Source organism: Spermophilus citellus, assembly GCF_964194105.1.
Source record: "Spermophilus citellus genome assembly, chromosome: 14".
NCBI classification, from domain to species: Eukaryota; Metazoa; Chordata; class Mammalia; order Rodentia; family Sciuridae; genus Spermophilus; species Spermophilus citellus.
Window position 1 is genome coordinate 44,495,873 of NC_138194.1, and position 21,632 is coordinate 44,517,504.

A 21,632-nucleotide genomic window follows, 5' to 3' on the forward strand; every position below is an offset into this window, starting at 1 on the left:
TAGGAACTGGTCTAGGTAACAAGAGTATGGAAAAGCACTCTGGTTTTTCTGGTGCCCTATGGTGTTGGTGACTTGGAAGTTGGGGAGGAGCCTTGACCCAGACCCATCAGTCACAGAATCTTGCAGAAGACTTGGATCTGGATGTCATTTTGAACAAAGGGAAGGTGCTGTTGTTGGAAGTAGAGCAGGTGCCTCCTGGCCTGGTTTTGGGGGGTTCAGGGAAAGAGTCCCCCTGTGTGGCTCAGAGGGATAGGGACCACCCCACTCCCAGGAGGGGCTGTCTTAAGAAGCTGTATAAGCAATGAATCAGTGTTCAGAATGCATCCATCTACTGCTCTTTGTTGAGTTCTGCTCTAACAATGGTATTTTTGACTGTTGGTGCATAATATTTTTATGATGGAGTTACTACCATATTTTAGAGTTCTTAAAGTGCTTCAAATGAAGGTAAATTCATATTTTCACTATGCCTGCATATATCCAAATCTCAGAGTAAAATTTTTGTTACAGATTTCAGTCTTTAATTGAACTGCATGATTCAGTTTATCTAATTTTATCTACAGCTTTGAGGGTTAGTGCAAACTGATTTTCATCCCATATATTTAGTTCTGTATTGCAGTATGAATGATAAGTAAAAAGTCAAAAGAGTCATCTTTAGCAGCAGGAACCTAGTATCAATGTGCCCAGTGGATGAATTGGAGTATGGAATGGAGAAGGGAAGAGTGTGTCATTGTATGAATTCTCTTGATTACTTACAGTTTTTTCAAATATTCTCAGTCTCATAAATAGTAGTGGTTACAGAAATATAAGAGACTATCTGAGCCTTCCTATCCAAAATTAAGATTCTGCATTATAATCTACTACATAAATAATTAGCTAGGCAGATGATCATGAAACTGCTTTTTTGTGCTGTTTGATATGTCTGTTTTTGTAACTGACTGAATTCCAGAGGCATTTTACTTTCTGGTCGGGACATGCACCTAAATGAAATAAAAATCTGTCTCTCTCATGTATATAATGAAGAAATGTATATTGTATCAAAGAGATTTCAACTAGGTGTTTTTGTAGTTATGAATCCTTTGTTTACTTTTGTTTTACCTGTAAGAAAGAAATAGATGTACCACATTTTGGGGTTTTGGTTAGGAAAAGCTATTGCTTTTTCCTATGCCAAGTGTTCAGTTACATATTTGAGTTACTACTAAAAATATGGAGTGTATTTTGAAAGTGAATGAGATAGACTCTAGATTTAAGTGAGTATTGTGGGTGTTAAATTAACTTTTTCAAGACTTTTGGCAACTGAGGAATAAATCATTGTTCCATCAGAAGTTCTAGGAGGATTCAGCTAACTCTATAAAAATGAGCAGCTAAAGCAAAGAAAAATTGAAAGATTAATGTGATTTATTTTTTTCATAACATGATTAACATACCTCTAAGGTTAGGCACTGTTACAGAAAAATGTTTCAAATGCATATGTATTTTTTTCTGAAGAATTTCAAGTAAGGCTGGAATAGGGTCAATAACCTGATTTCCCAGATAAAGGTGTACATTTAATTCCTGAACTGTGAAAGAAGCCACCATTCCGTGATCCCTAAGAAGGTGATGTTGATAATGATCTATTATGATATGCCCTTAGGTACCCTATACATCAGACTATTTAAATTTGCTTCAAAGTGGGTGTGTGTGTACAAAGAAGATATTTTTCTACACACTGTACCCAGCAACTAACAACACTGCTTTTAAAAGTGTTTATGTAGTTACAAATGATCAATTTGTCTCCACATCTTTAAGGAAGCCAAGTGAACATTGCTACCTTAACAAAGATTCTTCAATGAATTTTCATTTTCATAAAGGATTTATATCTGTTTATTTAAATGTCTGCATTTTCCTCTCTGGTTGACTGGTGAAATACTGTGGATATTATTTACATTTGAATTATATAGTAGTATAGTGAAAATATTGCTAATTTATTCATTTATTTTAAAATTAGGTCTATACAATATGGTATATAAACCTTTCCCTGCATGCTGCTTGAGTCATATAAACTGCTGTTTTCTGGAGTGATTCTTGGTGAGGGCAATGCTAATGCAGGTATGTGAGAATAGTATTTTCATAATTTAAAAACAAGTAGTTTTATTATGGGTGCAGTAAGATGATACACTGGTCATCACGACACACCTTATATTATGGGTATCTCAGGCTCCTACATATGCATGAGCTCTTTTGATGCTTGAAATCTCTGTGTTCTTCCTTACTGGCTTAGGAACAGATATTCTATGGGAGAGAGTATCTGTGTATGGTGCCTTTTCAATTGTTGCTTATTTAGTTTGGCCTCTCAGTTGCATATTTGCTCTGCGTGTGCTACTCTCATTAAAATAGACCTTAGGATAGCAGAATTTTAAAAAAGTAGTCTCTTATCTTAAACATAGATTTCATATTGTTGAAAATATTTATTTTTCTCTTGGGTTTTCAATATTTTTGTAATTTACTTATAATATTTCTGTAATGAAGTATAAAAGTTATGATTATTGGATATCCATAGTAGAGAAAGAAAAATTTGGCCCTTTCTAGCAGATGTTTCACAATGGGCTAAAATCTCACTGACATGGAATCGATATTTAGTAACCAATTAAGTTATAATTGTTAAGCTTATGCTATGTGCATATGCTATGATATGCAAAATTATTGCAAGTCCTATTGACCTATTATGCTCTATCTTTAGATACAACCCTGACAATGACAATTTGGCTCTTAGAAAACAACTCCCTGGTGTAACATAAGGAGCCACTTCTATTAATTAAACTTTGCATTATATTAATGACTGAAAAAAAGCCAGAACAAGACTTAAGAATGGAGTGTATTTGAAATATCTATATTTAATAAATTAACATTTGTGTGCATACACAGAAGACCTTGAAATATAATTGTACTTTTCACAAAATGTGTTAGGACTAGTAGAAATGGTATTTTCTTAGTTCCAAGGGGGTAGTATAACCTGGTGATGGGACAAAAGTTTATATCTGTAGGATGGATTTTGTCTGCTTTTAATCATGTCAGTGTGCTGTGGGGACTGTTTCTAACCTCATATAGAGATAATGTACAAAATTTAAATTTGAGGCTGTAACTGTGTGATCCAGCCACATGGGCTTGGGGAATAGCTGGAACGACATAATGTGGGATTGCTGGCTCTGGTATCCTTCTACGGGTACATACAAGGTCAGAGAATGAACTTAAATGCCTGCCAGTTTCCTGGGCAGTGACTTGGAATTAGACTTGATCCTGTACCTCTTCCAGACTAGGGCAATTTAGTCAGTTGCTGGATTGGAAACATTTTTCTCTCTTTGCTTGGCATCTTCCCAAAGGAACTGCAGTAGCTATTCCCCCGTAAATATTACATGCAGTGACTTCAGTCTGAGAGGCGTTTAAAAGCCTTGAAAGGAAGTGGGTCCTGTGGCATGCAGTATTCTCAGGCTTGGGATGAAAGGACAGTCAGCAAGGAGCACAGCCCACCTGAGATCCGAAAGAATCTAGACTCACCATGCCACATAGCACCCTCCCTCTGTCTATCTGAAAAAGGTCATGAACTAAAACATCAGCTAGGTCTCAGGCAAACCCACAGGGGCATGGCTGAGCCTGAGCCTGGGAGCATTCATGGACGGGCATGCAGGACAGTGCTGGGCAGCAAGCAAGCTGACCTTGGGGAGTAAGTAGGAACATTAGACTTTGCAGCCCTTATCTGGTTAGAACAATGAAAGGCAAAATCTACAGAAATACTTATGTTTCTGTTCATTGGAACCAAACAGTGAGAGCCACCAGCAGCTTCACTGGGCAGGATATAGGGCCTGGTAGGGGTGCTGTGTATTGTCACCTTTGGCTTCTCCATTTCCTCATTTATCCCCAGCTACCACTTCCTCTTATATTTTCCTCCTTCGTTTCTCATCTCTTGTCTTTCTCCTACTCCCTCTCTCTCTTCCTCTCTTCCACCTCTGCCTCCTTCTTCCTCTTTTCCTTTTCTCCTTCTTGCTTGTATCTTCAGGAACTGCTTCTGTTTTCCTGAATGGCTCCTCCTTCTCCTCTGCTCCATAATCTACCTCCCCTTTATCCTACTCCTTCACCTCCTCCTTTTTCTTCTCCACTCTTCTCACTTGTGAACTCAGGAAATGGCTAAAAGAAAGAGGTGAATGATCCCAGTCACATGTCCTGGCATTGTGCAGCATGACACCTAATGCATGCTTGGGAAGGGTCAGGGAAACCTTATTTATCTTTGAGTCAAGGTGGGAGCTGGTGGTGGCAGATGTATAGATTCCCTGCCTGGAGAGACAGGGGTCCAAGTTACAAATTCCCACTGCTGAGTTGCCCTACTGATGGTAACTCTGTGAGAATAACATTCCTTCCAAGTTCATTAGAGTGGGGTCTTTTTAAGCTATGGCAATAATAAGGAGAAAATAAATCAAAATGAAACAAAAACTCCTGTGAGCTCATCAAGGGGGAAGAATGCATAACATTCTCATTCTTTTTATAGTGTGTGGATCAATTATTCTAATGCTTTTGAGTGAAAAAAAAGTAAGAAAGGAAGGTATTGGAACAGAACCATAAATGATTTCCTTTTAGTTCAAGTACAGAACCTTCACATTGCTGTGCTTGTGGGTATATAGACGATCAAGTGAACAGCTCCAGCTATACAACTCTCTCTTTAGCTTTCTGATGCCTTCCTTTGTTATAAAAAGTAACAATGGCCATTAAAGCCATAAATGGGCCAGAAATATGCATTGGTGTGGTATGAGCACACCCAGAAATCTGCCTACATCAAGGCATTTCTGGGTTTTGGGCAGATCTCTAGTTCTTATCTAGAATTGGCAGTGGGCTAATTAGCATGCCAATCACGCAGTTTGGGTATTGATTGTTTTCGGGTTTCCTTTCTTCTCCTTTCCTTTCTACATCCAAACTGCACAGATTAAGCTGTTTGTGCACTTCTGGTAACAGAGAGCAGGAGTTCAGAGGTGCTAACAGGAGATGGAGTTTAAAAGAACTTAATGTTATTCCTAAATGTTTTATTATTTTTATTATATTTTAAATAAATTTGTTTCCTTCAAAGAACTGGAACAGTCTTTGGAGGTTGAGCTTGGAGATTTGTTTTTTCCTTTTTAAAAATATAAAATCCATGCAGATGGAGAGGTCAAGAACATGGAATAAATTAGGCATTACAAAACAATAAAACCAAGAAGGGAGAAAACCAACCTAGGATTTTTATTCAAATGTCTCAAACATTCCATTCTTTAAGCTTTAGTGGTCCTGTTTATAGATTATGCTGCTCTGATTTCTTGGAAAGGCCGGCTGGGAAAGGCATCACTCTGTTCACTTGGACACTTTTGATCAGTATGAGGACAAGAAGATAGGAGGAAGGCCACAGACAGCTCACACCCAAGGTCCCCTTACTAGTATGCCATACCAGGACCCAGGACAGAGTTTTATGGGTTTAGTGCTGGCTTTTGTCTCAATGTAATTATTGATAACATCTCCTTTCACTGATATAATGTCTCAGTTTGCACAATAAACTGCATAATCATCTTATATGTGAATTGCCTTCCTTCCCTCTTTCCTGTATCTCTCTCTCTCTCTCTCTTTCTCTCTCTCTCTCTCTCTCTCTCTCTCTCTCTCTCTCACACACACACACACACACACACACACACACACACAGTGCTGGGGATTGAACTGAAAGCCTTGTGCATTCTAACCAAGCACTCTGCCACAGAGCTACTATACCCCATGCCTGAATATTCTTAGAGAGAGAGAGAGAGAGAGAGAGAGAGAGAGAGATCCAAAAATTATGCTCTTTTCATTTCTTCTTTGTTTCTTTTGGATGCATCTTAGGAGAGCCAGTATTAATTTTCAAGCAATTTTTCCATCTCTTTTGAAAAATCACTGGTTTCCAGTAATATTAAGAGAAGGCATTCAGATTTCTTTCAAACCTGATTTTTAAACCTCGGTAAGTAATTATCATTTTCAAAGCAAAGAAAAAAAAATCTGAGGAGTTCTTTCCACATTACTTAATGTTATCAGAAACTAGAATACATTGTCAGTATTTAAATATTCTGGCTTTGGAATTCCAAGTACATTGCTTTGGTTAATAACAGATTTGTTTTCTTTATTTCAAGTGAGAGACTTTCTAAAGTGAATGATCTGCTATTTTAGGTAAGCATAAGTATTATGAAGGAATGGTCACAATATTTAGCACTCTTCACACAGAATACTCTAGAAGGGTTTGAATAATATTTTCCATTAAGTGTTCTTATCTGAGCTTTATCTCCCATTTAAAAGGGAAGAAGAAAAGCCAATACTTTGTAAATGCTAAAAACTCATATAAGAAAATTCTTACGGTGCATGCATCTTGACCGCAGGTAACTTCTCCACATTGTTTACCTTTAAGCCTTCATGTTTTCTCGTGGAACATTGAAAGTTCATCCAGTGGTTGACTAGAATTGCTTCCATTCTTCAAGGAGGTGTTAGTCATTGTCCCATTATCCCTATTTACTTACGTTGCTACTATTTAGCTTTTCTCCCCAGCATGTTAGAGAGAATTTAGTTCATCCCTTTTAAGGATTGATATATTAATATACATGGTGAAATTGATATATCGATAGTCACATTTTAATAACATTGTGATATTGTATAAGTATAGTAGTTAATTATGCTGGAACTGAACTTAGAAAGAATTTATAGTGAATGTCACTGAAATTTCCCCTCTTTTATAATTTACAGAATCATTTGACATACAGCATGAAATAAAATAATCTTCCCAGCAGAGAATCTGTTATGATTATTTGTTATAGACTATTGAAATAATCTTTATCAAATATTACATATTTCATATAAATATTGAATATTTTCATTTTATTGAGTCTCAAATATTGCACATATTGAATTATTAGGAAGAAAAATCTTTGGATCCCCATTTATTTTAATTTTTAAAAATTATTAATAATTTTATTAAAATAATTCTTCAAATTTATTTTTAATTCCAGCTGGTTCTACTGAAGGGGCAGCCCATTAAAAATACACACACAAATTATTTAAATGAAATAGCAAAAAAAAAGAAATCCAAAACAAAAAACAAAATTAAAAGAAGTATATTTTACATTGTCAGAGTAACACTAGAGAGTGCAACATTTTCTATAAAATACATTAAATGATTTTAATTAAAAATTACAATGACAATCTTATAATTTTTAAATAAAGTAGGAAATTCATTAAAGTGTTGGTGTTCATAATTAGAAAATCTTACCTCTCTGGTCCTAGTGAACATTATTAACTGCCCCCGAATAGAAGTCATTTTTACATAGAGACTCTGTCTGGATTCCCATTTGAATTGTTCACTTTGATAAAGGAATATGTTTTCAAAATAATTAACAAAACTGATTTGGAATTACTCAAACAAAAACTCCATTTTGTTCAAACATGCTACATTAAAAAATAGCTGTTAAAGTATAATTCATAAAGCAACTATAGATTAAAATATATTTTTGTATAAGATATTGTTTAGCATTGTTGATTTTATTCTATTAGAGAATAACCTCAAGTTCCATAACATTCAGCAACTGTGATGTGTTGAGGCATAAATTATGTATAATGTAAACTTGGTTTGTGAAGCTAATGACTTTGATAGTGAGTGAGTTTAGCTGGCTACCCAGCACTGTCAACTTAACCCAATTTGTTTTTTCTCCTTATTGTTTCATATTCTGATTGTCCTTAACTGTTAGTGTATTTAATAGGGAAGATTATATAGAATAGTAGATATTTATAAAGCTTTCATGACATCCCTCATTAAAAATATCCTATCTAAGTATTCTAAAAGGTGATAGGAGCTTTTTAAGGTACATTCGGCTTAGAAACTCTTCTTCTTCTTCTTCTTTTATTTTTATTTTTTTAGTTCTAGATGGACATAGTACTTTGATTTTATTTATTTATTTTTATGTGATGCTGAGGATCGAACCAGGGACTCACATAAGCTAGGCAAGCACTCTACCACTGAGCTACAGCCCCAGCCCTGGAAATTATTCCTGTTCACCAGTAGCCTGGATTAAAACCGATGGGACAGAGCTAGATAAAGGTGTCCCTAGACACAATGGCAAGCATGTTACACGTAGCACATGGGCACTGGGGCAAGGTGCACTTCCTGTAAACAACATTCACCCCTGCCCTTTCTTCTTTTTTTGCCAATATCTCTTGGGCTGTAGTTGATGATGACTTCAGAGTTCATAATGAGAAATTTAACAGGCTTGAAGAGTCTGAGACTCCTCCATGATTCTATACCAATCTTAGCCCAGACATAACCAAAGGGGACCAGAGGTGCAGTAACTGGCACAAGCTTGGTAATGGAAAAGTGAAGAGGACTATCTTTGCTTTCATCTCTGTGAAGCTTTTCCTGGAGGCACTAAAAGCTGACATCAGAACTATACCAGACTTTGAACCTGCATGTTGTTTTTTTTTTTTTTTTTATTTTTCACTGGGTCTGTATCTGAGTTTGAGTTAGCTAATGCATAAAATGAAGGGAGTGTTTTCCTCTTAAGTCACTCCTTTAATGTCTTTATAAAACTTTAGGTAAAGGAATTTCTCTGGATGTTACCTTACATAGAGAGGTCCAGCTGATGTTTGCAGTCAAGTTTCTATGTTTATGGTGGTTAAACCAGGGGGTGTCAGTCTTCATAGAATGTACCTGAGCTAAGTCTCTGTGTGTGTGTGTGTGTGTGTGTGTGTGTGTGTGTGTGTGAGAGAGAGAGAGAGAGGGGGGGGGATAAATGTTACTCACACACACTGCCATCTCTCCATCAGAGTATCTTATGTTATAAACAACACACCCGCAGAAAAAGGCAATGAAATTCCATGTACATAGTTCCATGCGAATGCAACGTTGTCCTCCAAATAAGAGTCAGTTAATTCAGAATAGAAACTTTCCTGATATTCTGAGCAGGTGTGAAAATCCTTGGGAAGTGCTCTAAAAGTCCAAGAATAGAAGGAAGAAGTATTTTCCTTAGCATCCTAGGATTTTGTTTCAGGATGCTAGAGGTCATTGCCGCAAACGATCTCACGATTTAACCATCTCTCATTGAATCATTCCTGATGCAACCACATGCCACTTTGAATAGATGCCTCAGCTGTGCCAAGGGTGGCCAAGTAATCCCTGCACAGCTCTAGGTAGGTTGATTGGATGCAGAATTCCTTGGAATAGTGAACCTCAGGATTTTTGCACATGAAAGAAAGAACTTCTGGCCTTGGAATCATTGAGCTTTAATCAATATAAATCCTAGAGTGCTATTTTAGATTTGAACTGCAGTTGTTTTATCTGCTGACATCCAAATGAAGTCCTCAAATGTTATTCTTCTAACAGAATTTTTTAATATTCAATTTTTAGTTTACATTTTAGAGTTATATCTGTCTCAGGCAACACTTTGATAGGATTGTCTAACTTGTGCATTAATGTCAGAGCATATAGTTTCAACCAGAATTTGGTTGAACTGAAAAATAAGTTACTATATATGACATACAGCAATAGATTTCTGCTATGAAAATTAGGTGTGTTTCATTCATACAATGGAAATTTTCACTTTGGGAAACCAGCAGAGGCCCTGCATAATATCCTTGAGGTGAGCATCCTGTTCCATTTCAGTGAAGTTTTTTTTTTAGAGACAGAAAAAGATTGGCAGGCAGTCTTGTTCTTTAGAAAGTGATACTTTGCAATACTATAGATGGAATGGACTCCATATGTAATGAAAGATAATATGGGATGGTAGACTAGAATCTAGGATGACATGAACTTGCCATTTAATTTTTGCTATGTAAAAACAGCTAGCACACTTTATTATATTTCTTAAATGAAATTCTACAGGTGTGAAAATTATTGTATTGTATGTGTAAAGTAATTGCATTATGAGTAATATCAAAATTCAAAGCAAAAATCTGTTTTCAGCACTCACTTTAATTTTTCATCTCTGGCTCGTAAGCCATTATAAATATTTTAAATCACATAGAATGTTTACAAAGTGTTAATCATACACACTTTTCTCTTTTCCAAAGTTTTATGTACAGGTGAGCATGAGGTAGCTTAAAGGGTAGCAAACGGTTTCATATTTTAACAGTATACCAGGTACATTTATATGCCTACAAAAAAGAATATCTTATTATATTTGAAAGAATTTTTTTTTGGAGTTTAGGTTTACCTATCTTTGTGGGGTGTCTTAGAAGATGTTGAGGCCTTGATGAACTTTTCTGTTGTATTTTGATGTCTATCTAAAAAGAGTAAGCTTCAAGATTGGTTGGCAGATCTTTGCTGTTTATTGGCTGTTGTGACCTGCTGGGAGGGAGTGGCCTTTGGGTGTGCTTTCCAGCACAGAAGAAACTGTCCAAGGCACCATATTGCCACCAGTAAGTACTCAGAAAATATCTAAATGTCCTTCTCATTGCTGCTCAGCCCAAATAAGGAGATATCTTCATTGTTTTCTTCAAGCTTTTATTTGCTTTCTGCCTGAGGAAGCTCAACTCATCCTCAGCAATTCTCTTCATTCTTAACTTCTCAGCTCCTTCACCTGTGCCACCCTTTCTAGAGAAATGCAAAAGAAAACCCTGACTCCCTGCCCGCTCCGTGTGCAGCCCCCACTGAGTGAAGCCTCTCAAGAGCCCTCCTTATCCAGGACTCTTCGATTAGACTTTATTGAACACCTATTGACTCTCCATTTAATTTCTTTGGCTCCAATTGGGTTTTGTATTTATGTTCGGCTAGTTCCTAAATCTTTCAGTGAGCTGATATCTAGTTAAATCTCAATGAAATGGGATGTAAGTGGAGATTCTGAATTAGAAAAGCTAGAAACCTCCCCAAATCCAGATTTCATTTTGTCTTGAACCTGTAAAGCAGACAGGTTTTTCTTTTTCTTTAGCATCAGAGACGGAGGCAAGGTAGACACTCCTCTCCTGGACTCTGAAAGCAGTTATCTAAATAGTCCTCTTCCTCTTCCTTTGATAGAAGCAGATTTTTCACCTACCCTGTGCCCTCCCCTTCATCTGTGAACTCTCTGTGCCCAATAAACTGGGTTTACTTTCTATTCCTGCATTCTCCCCAGAGACTTCTGTTTTGAGCAGAAACTTAACTCTGGGGGAAGAGACCGTGGTTAGTTGGTACCTGATATAGTAACAGATGCTTTTCACAAAGGCGTATTAGCTTCTGTTTTTGGCGTCTGCTGTGAGGTACAGACAGAGCTTCCTGATGCTTAAGAGTGTTCTTGCAGCCTTTACTCTGTCTTCTAACTCAAACCAGTTCCTGGGTGACAGTACTGCTTCCCTCACAACCAGGGGACAATGGACCTTATTCTCTGCAATCCAGGGTCAGGAAGTGAAGGCCACCTTCTCTTGTTCCCTCAATAATCACTACAGTCTTCCTGAAAGAGCAGAAAGTGGGGGGGGAGGAACTGATACTGAGCGTGTACTGTGAGCCATGCACAGAGCTTGGGAGCTTTCATGTTGACTCTACAGCAGGAGTGAGCAGACTTTTTCCTGTAAAGAGGCAGAAAGCCAATATTTTTGGCTTGGTGGGCCATAAAGTCTCTGATGCAATTTCTCAGCTCTGCCATATTGTGAGAAAGCAACCATAGGCCATAGGCAAACAAAGAGGTATAGCAGGTTCCAGTAGAACTTGGCAAGCTAGATGGATTTGACCCTGGGACATATTTGCCAACTGCTAGTTGAGGTTAGCATTGTGAGAGGACATCACTAATTCCATTATACAGATTAAACTGCTGACACTTGGAAATATCAGTTCAGGTCTGGTACCCCACACTAAGTGGCATACCAGTATTCGTATTCAGCCCACCCCAAGTCTGGCTTCCCACAGGGCTTCTTCCTGTCCAGGTGTAGCTTTCATTCCTTTTCTCATCATTGTCCAATATTCCTGTCACTCCCTGATATTCACTGAGGATGCAACTCATGACTTAAAATCATCTTATCCCTTTGCTACCCTGAAGGACTAGTAGCCATAAATCCCACCCTACATTTTCCACATCTAGAACTCTGTTAGTCTATGGCTGAAGTTATTCTGTCTCTGGAATCTTGAACTCTGATTACAACCACTGAGTCTTCTGTGTCCCACCAGATCTGTCCTTAGCCCCTGATGCAGGCTCTTAAGTCTGTACTTGTCCCATTCATGTGTCGCGCAGTTGGGACCACTGGAAATACACCTGTGGTCTAGGCTCTGATCATGTCACACTTGAACTATTGCAATAAGTTATTAAGAGAACTTCATCATTTGACCCCCGCATTCCAACCCATTCTCCATTTAGCCAACACAATTACCTTTAAAATATTTCAGTGCATTGCAATTGTACAAAATAGTGGGGTTCATTTAGACATGTTCATAAATGCACGTAACCATTTTCTCCAATACTACCCCTTCCTCTGCCCCTCCCTCTCCTGATCCTCTTTCTCTATTCTATTGGTTATTTATTTATTTCAATAATTATATATAATTATATATATATATATATATATATATATATATATATATATATAAAACTATATAGCCAGTTATGCATTACAGTTATATATAGTAAATTAGAAGGCATTGTGATATATTCATACCTGCACACAGCATCATTTGGTCAACTTTATTCCCCAGTGCTTCCCCTTTGCCTCCCTTCCTTCCAGACCCTTGGTCCCCTGCTTCTTCTCTCCTGCTCTGCCTTCTATTTTAAACATGTCTCTGATGGGTCGCTCCTGAACTAAAAGCCTCAGTGATTGCCCATTGTGTACAGTCTAGTTCAAAATCCTGAGCGCTGCATTTGAGATCTCTGTCTGCTTCCTATCCAGCCGTATGCCTTTCTGCTCCTCAAACCCAATGCTTCAATTGTCTCAGTTCCTGAAGATGGGGCTCTCATCTAGGCAGTTGTTCACTGCACTCCACAAATGGTACTGTCACATGGTGACATCCTTGCAGTGTTTTTCCTAATTTGCACAGGGTGCCTGTACAATAACCGCAGCCACACTTGCACACACCTGACACACTGTCTCTGTGGCCACCACTGCTTCCTTACCTAGAATACTTATTACCACTTCTCTGTTCTTCCTTATTTCTCAGCTCATATGTCACTCTTCTCTGCTGTCTGCCTGACTCACCCCTGTTTCTTCCCTAATTCTCTCTTCCTCGTTGTAACTTAGAGATTCTATCTGTGCTCTGCTCATCTCCTCAGTTAGGTTGTGGCACTTGAGGGATCAGACCACCTCTCTTATCTTCAGTTCTTGATACCTAGTATAGTTCCTGACACAGAGAAAAATACTCACTTCCTGCCACTGAATGGCACTGAAGGGCAGAAATAACTAGACTACATATTTCTGTTTCTCTGTGAAGATTAAGCAACATAGATAGAGGTTGACTGTTTAATCCAAATGATTGGTCCTGAGTATTGCTGGGTTTGTTTTTTTTCACAGCTTAAGAAAGGTAGATATCTTATCAGTTTTAAACGGCTTTGTGTTTTTAAAATAGAATGAGAGCCGCAGATGTGAGTTTTACGTTTTCACATTGTATAAACTCTGCATCTAGAATAGCAGTGTAGGCTGCTCTATGCCAGAGTGTATGCAGGAAAGGAATCAGGTGCTGCTGGAAGGCAGGCTGGCAGATGCTTTGCTTTGCTAAGTTGCTCATTTTGTCATATGAACCACAGATTCTGGGAACTCTTGTCATCTGCAAAATGTAGCCTTTGTGTGGGTGGCAAGAGAGCTTGGTCTGACCTTGGGAAGGAGATCAGAAGGGCAACCCTTCCACGACCTTAGAGAATGGATAGATCATTTCTCTACATTCAGCCATCTACCTTTGGAGGACCTTGGGTTTGTGAAGCAGGTGCACTGTGCACCAGGTGCTATTGTGAGTATGGTGAGACAGAACATTGATGCACACAAGTCACTTGGAGCAGTGTATTACTTACACACAGGCAGCAAGGGACAATGGAAGCCTAGGAATCAGGGTGAGTTGTTCCCCCAAGGCTCAGGAAAGCTTCCCAGAGTGTACAGAGATTTGTCTGCATGTACTCCTCTTGTACTGCAGCTGAGGGACCCTGAAAAGCAACCTGCCTTGGGTTTCATATCTTGGGGATAAAGTGACTCACCAGCCTAAAGCATTGGAGGGCTCTGGAACAGTCTCTGTATCAGGATGTTGTTTACCCAGAACACTCCATGGTTGTTGGTATAAAACCACCACTGAGAAAGATGGGAGTCTGGGTTGGTCCCAGGCCACCTGAAAACTGTCCTACAGGGTTACTGCATTACTCAGAAGTCACAGATTGTATAAATCCAGGATTTGAAACAAGACCAGTATGGTGACTTTTTTTGTGGAGATTCAAAGATAGTCTGGAAAAATAAATTCTTAATGGCATCATGTAGAAAAGGAGGATCGGGAATCCTTAGTTAAAGAAGGTAGAAAAATCATAATGTTATCAATTTGAGGGAACTTTCATTGTAATCCAAAAAAAAATATTTTCTGAACATTTGTAGGTTGAGTTTTTTTATAGAAATTAGACATTCATTTTCTGTCAAAAAAGTTTACTCTCAGCCTACCACACAATTGTCAAGTGTGTTCAAATATTATTCTGATATTTCAGGTAGTGTTTATGGATGTTTCAAATTAGTTTTATCTTAGTCAATGTCTTAAAATTCCCAGTCAGTTAGGAGGTGATTTTGACTTTGTTTCAGTTTTATAATTCATAAAATATTATTTAAAGAGTTATTTTGCATATTAGAAATCTTGAAACCTTAAGCATATCTTGTAAGAATTTTAATTAGATGACAGTTAAGAGTAAAATTGTTTTCATTTCTTAAATCCTTTGACACCATCAAATACATTTTTGAGTTTTTCATAGCATTGTTGTAATTTAAGTCTTTCAAAATTCTTTTACAAAAGGGACAAAAGGTGAACTGTCAAGCTAAAGTAGGCTTCCACTTCTGCAGTTAATTATTTATGCACTGACCAGAAGAAAAAGTAGTCTTTGAAGAGATCACAGGATTTTATGGGGGACAAAACTGATAGATTTAAAACGACCAGAAAAAGTTCCTTATAAAAGCTCAAGTTCAAGTAGATGTCTATTTTATATGTTATTGAGAATTCAAGAGAAATTGTCTGATTTTGTGAATTATAACAGAGAAAGCTTTGTGAATGAGAGGGAGTGAAGTAGAAAGAGAATAAGTTTGGAAAAGAGGGAGAAAGCATAAACACAGGCAGAAGGAAAGGGGTCAAGGTACTGGGTTCATGCATGGACTTTAGGGAAATTGTCCTAGGTAGCAGTCAGGAGGATCAAGGAAGGGCTTGTGCTGCTCTGACTTGAGCTGGCCTGGGAGTCTGCTGTTATGCCGGTGGGTGGGGCTTGGCCTCCAATGTGTCATTCTCTGCTGGCAAGCTTCAAGGGTGGTTGAACAACACTGTGGTGAGGGCCCAGGCTCAGGGGTAAGACATATTTGGATTGGTGAGCCAACTCTGCTTCTTAACCAACATGGTGACCTTGCTAAGCAGCTGAATAGTAAAGAGCATATATACTGACTATAATTATTGGGAGGATTAAATAAGCTAGTTAACAGAGTACCTGATACATGTGCGTAGAGTGTATTGCATTACCATGCTCAAAATAATTATTACAAAGAGAACATTTTTCCATAAATATTTAGTATTCTTCTGTAACAATTTGAGTAACTTTATTAGACTCTGAAGGACAATATCTTTGTATCAGTAATGAATTACCTCATATTATTTTAGAGCTAAACCCTTTAAGAACAGCTAATTGAATTCATGTTTATTGACTTGTCCAGATTTTCATGAAAATTATGCTTTGATGTATGGAACCTGGAATACAAATTAAAATTTAAATCTTAAAGAGCCTTTATTTATTCCTATATTTATTTATTTTTAAATGGATCTTATTAACAGAGAAAATAAAGAGAATGTACTGACCATTCCAAAACTTGATTACAGTATAGCATTCTTATCCAGATGTTCTCCTGAAAGACACCATAATATTAATCACTGATATTAATATAACTGCCCAGAAGTTGAGCAGCTATAAATAGTTCTGTTCTTATTCACTTGCAGAGCTTTGCTTTGAGAGAGGGAAGTGATCAGTCTATCACTTTGCACTTACCAGTTGGGCTCATCAGCTTGTATTTCTTATCTAAGTATCTGTTAGTAAGGTGTGAAATTGAACACACACCATTGACCTTCTAAAGCCCTGACATTATGATGCATTAACAGTAATATGTTTTACTGCAAGTAATTATTTGGCTGAGGGAGAACTGGATTCAATGTAAATGTAGTATCAGCCAAAAAAAAATGTGCTGAACCTCAAAAGCTTTTGAGTTTGCTCAAAAACAGTATAATAACTAGGGAGTAGTTAGAACACTAGAAAATGCTAGTTTTTATTTGATTTTTTCATGAAGAACCACATTATATGAATTTAAAATTGAGGTAGGTATTTGGCATAGCATTTGTTTCCTGATGTGAAAATTTATTTAAATAAAAATTCTCTCACATTCAAAATGTCAGGTTTTTTAAAATAGATTAGCATTTAATAAATCATGTTCTTGATTAAAAGCATGTATTACCAGGTCTCATTTCCTCAAATTATTTAAAGTAGCTTACAGAGATGGGCAACATGACATGATAATAAATGATTGAATGGATTGTGGATAGAGAGCTACCTAGAATGGGTAAACAAGATGAAAAGGTAGGAGGTACAAAAACTAGACAAATCAAAGGGAATTTAGGGACATCAAGGTAAAAGGAAAAGTGGGAGACAGGCATCTATAAATTCATGACACATTTGTCTACTGTCATTAGAGGGAAGAGTGTAGGTTGAACATTCTTAGTGCAAACAGGAACACATAAATAAAAAGTACAAAATAACATAAAAATCTGGACTTATGAGGCAGGCTTTATGGTCCCTCCCTAAGTCAGGTCCTTTGGAAAAGAGAGGGAGTGGGCAGGGTCAACTCTTCAGATGACCATTCATTTGTTGAACATATGTTACCCAGCACCTGATTCTATTCTGATCCTGGGGCTACAGCCTAGAACAAAACTGACAAAACTGGGGCTGGGGATGTGGCTCAAGCGGTAGCGCGCTCGCCTGGCATGCGTGCGGCCCGGGTTCGATCCTCAGCACCACATACAAACAAAGATGTTGTGTCCGCCGAGAACTAAAAAAATAAATATTAAAAAAAATTCTCTCTCTCTCTCCCTCTATCACTTAAAAAAAAAAAAAAACCTGACAAAACCCCTTCCTTCTCATTATGGAGGGAGGATGAGAAGTTGTGAAATCAGCTCCTCTGTCTCTGTGCATTCTACATCCGTGGATTCAGAAATGTTTGGGAAAAAAAATTTGCATCTGTACTGATGCCGAAGAGCTTTTGTTTTCTTTTCACTATTCCCTAAACAATACAGTAAAGCAACTATTACACAGTGTTTGCATTGTATTGGATATTATAAGTGATGTAGAGATGACAATACAGGAAAATGTGTGTGGGTTATATGCAAATACTATAACGCTTTATGTAAGAGACATGTTATACAGATTTGAGCCTCTGTGGAGTTGGGGGTCTGCAGAGGGTACTAGAACCAGTCTCCTAAGGATACTGAGGAACAACTGTATAACATAGTAAAAACACATTAGTGTGGGGAAAATAAAGCAAGAAGAACAGAGAATGCCTGGTAGCTGGTAGTTCCAATGAAACAGGCTTCCCAGAGAAGGCTTTGCTGAAAAGGTTATATTTAAGCAAACTTCTGATGAAATTAAGAAACCCTGTGGGTGTGAGTGGGAGAGGGTCCCAGGCATGGGTGGGAGCCTGTCTGGTGATTTCGGCCTTCAGGAAACATTTGGCAATTACAGACGTTGTTTGGTTCCCAACTTTATGGCTGGGGATGCCACTGTCATCTGATATGTGGAGGTCAGGATGCTGCTATAACGTGACATTGTTCACAGAAGAGCCCCTTGCGACAAAGAATTGTCTAAAACAAACTGTCAGTGGTATTGGGTTGAGAAAGCCTTCTTACTCTACAGTAAGAAGTGTGCCTGGGGGAGTGTGAGAGGAGACAGGCTCAGGATCTCAAAGGATCAAGATCCCATAGGTCCTTGGAAGACCTTATTGGGGCTTTTGCCATTTTCCCTAAGAGAATATGGGAGCCACCAGCCTGAGCAGAGGTAATCAGATTCCCTTTCTAACAGTCTGACTTCAGCTTCTGTGTTGAAAATAAATCTTCCCAAGGGAGAAGGAGGAAGCTAGACACCATTGTAATAATTATGGAGAAGGACCGAATCCCATTAAATGATAAAACTACACAGGATGAATGAGCATATTGTTTTTTTTTTTTTCAAGAAAAAAAACAATCCAGAATATTTACATTTTGTGTCTTTCATCTTAAACTGGTGTCTGTGCGCACATTGTCCTAGCTAACCCATTTTTTTTTTTTTATGGGAAAAGTGTCATTTGGCAAAAATCAGATTTCAACAGTTATAACAATAGAAGAACTCAAACAAACATTAAAACACCTCTTTCTTAGACATAAAGCAGCTTAAGAACGCCAGCAGTGGTAGATTTCTCTCCAGCTATCCTTATAATTAGTTAACCTTGTTTAGTGCTTTCTTTAAAAAGAAGCATTTAGAAAAAGTAAAATCAGGCTCAGACAAATCCAGACACTTTTTTTTTTTAAGGGACATCCAAAGAGGATTGTTTGAAAAAATTAAAAGTCAGAGAAGACAAGTAGACCAACCCAAGTCCAAAAATTGCAAATACCACAGAGAAAAACATGGCAGGAAACTCCAATGTGGAGACAATGCTGTGTACCTTTACTTGGCTCTGGTGCCTGCAGCAGGTCACAGCTGATGTTGCTGAAGGCCTGTCCCCACTTTGGCTCCCCATGATATCAGCTAATTTGATTTACATGGAGGGCATAGGCCTTCTTGTTGCTGTTGGAATATGTAATAAAAACATGTTTTCTTTTTACCATTTTCTACTTCCTTGACTATAAATAACGGTAATGAATTACAGGAAGGGCAAAAAGTGTTTTCTTAAAAATCTAGACCAAGATTTAGTTAGTGGTTTTATAAGCCACTCTCTGCCCTGTGTAGGAGCACAGTGTCTCAGGAAAACCTCAACAAACATCACAAACATGGTTGCAGTTGTGATTCACTGAGCAAGTACAATAGTGCTGTTTTTATTGTATGAAAAGGCATGGTATTATACTTTCATAATGTCTAAAATCATGGAAAACACTTTGGTATTTGCTTTGTGGTAATATGCTATTGGCAAAAACTACCATCTGCAGCCCAGATTTGGAACTGTTGAAGATTAAAAAAAAAAAAAACCTTTTCCCTTTCTCCATCTCCATCTCTCATCACACCCTGCTCTGGATTATTACAAGAAATTTAAGGTACTTAGGAGGGGGCCTCTGGAGCCCTCACCCTTGTAAGTTGTGGCTCTGGACTCATAATCTGCAGAGATGTAGGCCCTTCTGGTGCCTTATGCTTCTCATTTCTCACGAGGAGTCAGTCCCTGAGTCCTTGCCGAGGATTGAATGTGTGAGTAGATGTCACCTGGCTTAACATAATACCTGGCTCATTGTGAGCTCTAAATAAGGGGCTCTTTGTAATTGTGATTATTAGTTTCTGTCCTTAGTCAAGTGGCAGAGTATAAGCAAAAGATGCAATCAGCTTTGTAAACAAATCCCAAGAAGCATAGAAAAAGTTGCAAGTAATTCCCTGGGAATTACTCATGATTTACCCATTGATAAAGTTTTCCTTTAAGGAACCATATATTTATTTATTAATTTCTTCTGAACTGTATATTCTGTGAATATGTATTGATTTCCCCAGTTAGATCTGAAACTCTATAAGGACTGAAACCCCTGTTTTATTTTTCTGTCTGCCTCTACTGTTCCGATCAAGGGTTACAGGGCAGCACAAAGCATTGAGCACATAATCATGCTTAGGTTTTGACTGTTTTCTTTAAAGACAGAAGTTATCAATGGTGAAAAAAAGAAAAAATCCATTAAAATTTCATCTATAAACAATTATGACAAAATGTGATATTATTATAGCACAGATCTACTAGGCTTTTCTAAACAGGTTTGGAAAATACCTTATTACAGCCAAATGATGGCAGCTGACATTTGTTTGATTTGTCATTTGATTTTTTTTTTAAATCTATAATATTCAAAAAAGAAAGGAAACTGGCAGGTTGGAAAGGCAGTAGTTTGAAACATGTGAAAGGAGATAGCATTTCTATCTAGTCAGATCTTTTCAAAAAATTAATTGCTTTTTCTTATGTTCTCTCACTAAATAGACTCAGGGTTCACTTGCATCCCTGAAAAGTGACATACTGATGTTTGTCATGTGGAGAAGAAAAATGTCCACATTGCCAGAGGCCTTAGCTCACCAGAAGGAACTCCTACGTTGCTGTCCCCTGGTCCCTTAACACTGCCTGCATGAGGGAAAAACTTTTATAAAATGATCTACTTATACATTTGCAGAGTTGGTTACTAATGTGGAAGCCATGGCTGTTTTTCAGCTCCACTTTGAAAGATTGTCTCTGAAGAATGAAAAGTTTCCGTTTAATAGCCCCTTGTTTTTATTGTGGAGATTTTAGATGGAGTTCTAGGTGGTAGTTAAAATAATAGATTTCTCTTTCATACCCATAAGCTGTAAGTAACTGAACTAGTTCACCAGACAGTAAAATTTCCCCATTGAAATCGCCTTTGAAATAAACTTGTTGAACTTTTTGTAATTCCTGCACTAAGTCACAGAGAGGGAAAAAAAAAAAAACTCTTAATAGAAAAAGAGCTAAGCAAATTGAGGAGCATGATGATGCGATAATGCAGAAGGATGAGGTGTCTGGGAGAGACACCAGCTTAATTGTCTGCTGTAACAGTTTCCACCTTATCTTGACCACACACTAATCCTATGAGTCGAGTGCTCTTATTCTGACTTTGGAGGATAAAAACTAAAGCTCAGAGAGGTTAAGTAGCAAAACTAGGGGAATTTTCAAACTGCACATTCTGGTTAGAGTAATTCCATCAACCATGCTATTCAGACAGTATAAATAATCCTTGGGAAAAAAAAAAGAAGGCAAACTGCTGTCAACGGTCCAACCACATCACATTTATTAAAAGCCTCCTAGATTCCTAAGGCTAGGGTCACTTCCAGCGGTCATTTATTCAATTTGCTGTCAGAAAATACCACCCTTCAGTTCCACAGGGTAGATATATCATTCTCTCAAAGGTTGCTAGGTACTCCCCATCCCTGTATTAATATCCCTGAGTTCTTTATTATAATATGATCTATGGAAAGCAAAGATGAGATCTTAAATTTTCTACTTGACTAAGTACTACAGCACATTATTCTCAAAAAAGAAACAGTATATATAGACTGGACCATAGAGAAGTAACAAATCTTGATGCTGTACCCTCGACAACACTGCATCAAAGCTTGGTGGTTGTGGCATCTTGCTTTCTTGATTGACATGATTTTTCATTCTAACAGTCCACATGGGGCAGCCAGTCCAGTTCGAGGCCCAAAGTTTCTTGAAGACAGGGCTAGTAACTTTTAGCTTAGTACAGTGACAATAATGGT

At 37.7% G+C, this 21,632-nt stretch overlaps 1 protein-coding gene across 3 annotated transcripts in view; it reads left to right on the plus strand.

Annotated features, from left to right (window-relative positions):
- KCNB2 (potassium voltage-gated channel subfamily B member 2) overlaps positions 1-21,632 on the plus strand; it is a 399,822-nt gene that overhangs the window by 28,334 nt on the left and 349,856 nt on the right. The window lies entirely within an intron of this gene.